Below are 5,000 nucleotides of genomic sequence, written 5' to 3'. Positions count from 1 at the left end.
AATTAACCAGACAAATCGCTCCACCAACTAAGAACGGCCATGCACCACCACCCACCGAATCAAGAAAGAGCTATCAATCTGTCAATCCTTCCGGTGTCCGGGCCTGGTGAGGTTTCCCGTGTTGAGTCAAATTAAGCCGCAGGCTCCACTCCTGGTGGTGCCCTTCCGTCAATTCCTTTAAGTTTCAGCTTTGCAACCATACTTCCCCCGGAACCCAAAAGCTTTGGTTTCCCGGAGGCTGCCCGCCGAGTCATCGGAGGAACTGCGGCGGATCGCTGGCTGGCATCGTTTATGGTTAGAACTAGGGCGGTATCTGATCGCCTTCGAACCTCTAACTTTCGTTCTTGATTAATGAAAACATACTTGGCAAATGCTTTCGCTTCTGTTCGTCTTGCGACGATCCAAGAATTTCACCTCTAACGTCGCAATACGAATGCCCCCGCCTGTCCCTATTAATCATTACCTCGGGTTCCGAAAACCAACAAAATAGAACCGAGGTCCTATTCCATTATTCCATGCACACAGTATTCAGGCGGGCTTGCCTGCTTTAAGCACTCTAATTTGTTCAAAGTAAACGTGCCGGCCCACCGAGACACTCAATAAAGAGCACCCTGGTAGGATTTCAACGGGGTCCGCCTCGGGACGCACGAGCACGCACGAGGCGGTCGCACGCCTTCGGCTCGCCCCACCGGCAGGACGTCCCACGATACATGCCAGTTAAACACCGACGGGCGGTGAACCAACAGCGTGGGACACAAATCCAACTACGAGCTTTTTAACCGCAACAACTTTAATATACGCTATTGGAGCTGGAATTACCGCGGCTGCTGGCACCAGACTTGCCCTCCAATAGATACTCGTTAAAGGATTTAAAGTGTACTCATTCCGATTACGGGGCCTCGGATGAGTCCCGTATCGTTATTTTTCGTCACTACCTCCCCGTGCCGGGAGTGGGTAATTTGCGCGCCTGCTGCCTTCCTTGGATGTGGTAGCCGTTTCTCAGGCTCCCTCTCCGGAATCGAACCCTGATTCCCCGTTACCCGTTACAACCATGGTAGGCGCAGAACCTACCATCGACAGTTGATAAGGCAGACATTTGAAAGATGCGTCGCCGGTACGAAGACCGTGCGATCAGCCCAAAGTTATTCAGAGTCACCAAGGCAAACGGACCGGACGAGCCGACCGATTGGTTTTGATCTAATAAAAGCGTCCCTTCCATCTCTGGTCGGGACTCTGTTTTTTTTTTTTTTTTTTTTTTTTTTTTTTTTTTTTTTTTTTTTTTTTTTTTTTTTTTTTTTTTTTTTTTTTTCTGGCGTGAGGTCAGTCACTTGACGGCGCGTTTCGGTGCGGGCCCGCCCGTTATCGGCGCGCCGTAAGGCACGGAAGCCCGCACTGGGGCGTATCGCTTTCCAGTCGGGTGTGCCGTGGCAGTCCTCACAGGGGAAGTGATGCGTCTCTTATAGCCTCTCCTTCCCAAGTGGCTCTTTCCGCCTTCCCGTGGTGCCAGATGTTAAGCTTGGCATTCTGCCTTGCGACAAAAGGGAGAGCTGCGACCCAACCCGATGCGAAAGCGAAGGGTGCGTGGCACAGGGGGAGCTGTGTCGAGGGACCGAACACCAGTCCCTTTCTGTTCGCAGGGCACAGACCAGCAGGTGCTCTGCATGCCGGCGACTCCGTTTGTCGGCGTGGGATCACGGCGCGAATCGGCAAGGGTGCTTCGCCGCGCCCCTGGGTAACCGGGGCGTGTTCTGCCAAACCCAGGAGGTGGTGACATCGCCTGGGCTAGGTTAGATGGGCCCAGACCGCTGAACGACTGGGGGACCGACCCACCACCTGAGTAGGAGTGGGTCCTTGGCCTTCTGGTGGAAGCTCGGGCAAGTAGGCGGCGAAGGGCGAGGGGTGCATCCGCCTCTCCGGAGTGCGGGGTGCAGTTGCCGAGGAGCGTCGTGTGAAATCGTCGACGACGGGGCCATCGATGGGGACCAGTGCGCTGGAGACGGAGCGCTGAACCCGGCAGCTCTGGAGTGCCCTTGACCTAGGGGCGAGGTCGGTGGGCGAGCTGCAGAAGTCCCCCCCCATGCCAGAGGAGCCGGTCCGGGGCAAGAGACGGGCTCCCACCTCTTTTTATCACTCGTTCAAATATGGAGACATCAGAAACATCGACTCTGTTTGCATGTATTAGCTCTAGAATTACCACAGTTATCCAAGTAACGTGGGTACGATCTAAGGAACCATAACTGATTTAATGAGCCATTCGCGGTTTCACCTTAATGCGGCTTGTACTGAGACATGCATGGCTTAATCTTTGAGACAAGCATATGACTACTGGCAGGATCAACCAGGGAGCTGCGTCAACTAGAGCTGAGCAGCCGGCCGCCCGGGAGTGTGTCCCGGAGGCCCGCGCGAACACGCAAGCGTCCGCTCAATTATTCTGCAAACAGGAGGAGGCTGGGCTCCCCTGCACGATACACCTCGAAACCCTCTCAGGTCCCGGCGGCGCGCAGCGCCGTCCTAAGTACTTGGTCGGGTTCGAGAGAGGCGCAATCGCCCGGAGATAGGCGAGTAGACGCTTTCAGTGCGACCACCCGTGCTCCCAACTGAGCTTGCCGCTGCCGACAGAGGCCCGGGAGCGTGCTGTCGTGGTGTTGCCGGCGGGAGACAACACGCGGCCACAAACAGTGACCGGGCAGCTCCAACGCCAGCGCCACAGAGGGGCAGAGCCCCACTTGGGTGCCAAAGCGAACTCTCCCAGCACAGCGCACGCGCCAACACATCCGCACAGCTGCGATACAAACCACCTGCGAGAACCGCGGGGGCGACCGAGCAGCAGACGGCGTCGCGGCGCCGAGTGCCGGGCGGCGGCGCATCCTCAACGCACACAGTCCTCAATCGGACCAGCACACTGCAGATGTCCACCGCGCTTCGCACCGGGCCCGGGAGGACCCACTTTGGCCGCACGGCGCCGCGCGCTGGGTGCGCCGGCACGCAGATGCGCCGCCTGCCGCGTCCGTCAGCCGGCGCGCCTGCCACTGGGCGCCCCCACCAGCCGGCTGCCGCGCGTGCGCCCACGCAGCGCGCGGCCAGCACGCCGGGCGCCCCCCCCTCACCGGCCGGGGACGGTCCCACCCAGCCACCGCCGCGTATCGCTTCATACCCACATGCCCACTCACGTTCGTGGGTATGACGGGTGTCGCTGAAGCAACCGGTTAATACCTGTACCGATCGTCGATATCAACGATTCACCTCCAGCGCGAACAACCGCGCAACAACGGATTTCCAGTTCATTTGCGTAACTTGGGCAGCAAACGTAGACGTCCATCTACATTTGCGAATTCAATGGGTCTTGCATGCCTGGATGTTATGAGTCACGACACGCCACATCAGTCCACATACATGCTGCGACGTATGCACGAGAGAACACGTGGAAGGTGGCCCGCGTACGTATGCCGATGCCATTGCACAGCTGCGAAGCTCATTGAACACGCAAACTCCTGACTGACGAACTAGAGGCGACAGGGGAGGGGGGGGGGGGGGGGGGGGGCGATATACGTCTTATAGCAGTACACATTACAGTGGATAGCGGGACCATGTGGAACGTACGCAACACTCGCTAGATGTTGTGAGGGTAGGCACCGTAACATGATTCAATACGCAGGACACCAGAGTGTGCGCGCAGCGAACTATGTTGAGAGGGTTGCGATTAGGCAACGCTACACGAATTTCTAGATTCATATAACAAACAATTACGTGGGTTAGGTTAGGGCGCAACGTGGGTTAGGTTAGGGCCCAACTTAGGTTAGGTTAGGGCCCAACTTAGGTTAGGTTAGGGCCCAACTTAGGTTAGGTTAGGGCCCAACTTAGGTTAGGTTAGGGCCCAACTTAGGTTAGGTTAGGGCCCAACTTAGGTTAGGTTAGGGCCCAACTTAGGTTAGGTTAGGGCCCAACTTAGGTTAGGTTAGGGCCCAACTTAGGTTAGGTTAGGGCCCAACTTAGGTTAGGTTAGGGCCCAACTTAGGTTAGGTTAGGGCCCAACTTAGGTTAGGTTAGGGCCCAACTTAGGTTAGGTTAGGGCCCAACTTAGGTTAGGTTAGGGCCCAACTTAGGTTAGGTTAGGGCCCAACTTAGGTTAGGTTAGGGCCCAACTTAGGTTAGGTTAAGCCCCAACTTAGGTTAGGTTAAGCCCCAACTTAGGTTAGGTTAAGCCCCAACTTAGGTTAGGTTAAGCCCCAACTTAGGTTAGGTTAAGCCCCAACTTAGGTTAGGTTAAGCCCCAACTTAGGTTAGGTTAAGCCCCAACTTAGGTTAGGTTAAGCCCCAACTTAGGTTAGGTTAAGCCCCAACTTAGGTTAGGTTAAGGCGCAACATAGGTTAGGTTAAGGCGCAACATAGGTTAGGTTAAGGCGCAACATAGGTTAGGTTAAGGCGCAACATAGGTTAGGTTAAGGCGCAACATAGGTTAGGTTAAGGCGCAACATAGGTTAGGTTAAGGCGCAACATAGGTTAGGTTAAGGCGCAACATAGGTTAGGTTAAGGCGCAACATAGGTTAGGTTAAGGCGCAACATAGGTTAGGTTAAGGCGCAACATAGGTTAGGTTAAGGCGCAACATAGGTTAGGTTAAGGCGCAACATAGGTTAGGTTAAGGCGCAACATAGGTTAGGTTAAGGTGCAACATAGGTTAGGTTAAGGTGCAACATAGGTTAGGTTAAGGTGCAACATAGGTTAGGTTAAGGTGCAACATAGGTTAGGTTAAGGTGCAACATAGGTTAGGTTAAGGTGCAACATAGGTTAGGTTAAGGGATGGTGTATGAGGGGGGAGGGGACGAGGTTCGTTCATAGTGATGATGGTAAGTGGACGCCTGAGGCACCCTGAGATGTGTCACGTCAGGATGCATCTTTCTCTCAGGGGAGGTGGTGCGCCGGTTGCGTGGGTGTGGCAAGGGAGTGGCAGGCCTGTGTCTTTCATTCCTGCCATTGCTTATATGCTGTGAGACAAGGCAGT

General features: G+C 55.1%; 1 pseudogene; it reads right to left on the bottom strand.

The window, feature by feature from the left end:
- Positions 1-2,345, bottom strand: part of LOC126231826 (small subunit ribosomal RNA) — a 2,841-nt pseudogene extending 496 nt beyond the window's left edge.
- Positions 2,346-5,000: the final 2,655 nt, after the last annotated feature.

Source organism: Schistocerca nitens, unplaced genomic scaffold (genome assembly GCF_023898315.1).
Source record: "Schistocerca nitens isolate TAMUIC-IGC-003100 unplaced genomic scaffold, iqSchNite1.1 HiC_scaffold_416, whole genome shotgun sequence".
In the NCBI taxonomy this organism is placed as follows: Eukaryota; Metazoa; Arthropoda; class Insecta; order Orthoptera; family Acrididae; genus Schistocerca; species Schistocerca nitens.
Note: the sequence above shows the minus strand (reverse complement) of the source record. Positions and strands in the feature narration are given on the sequence as shown.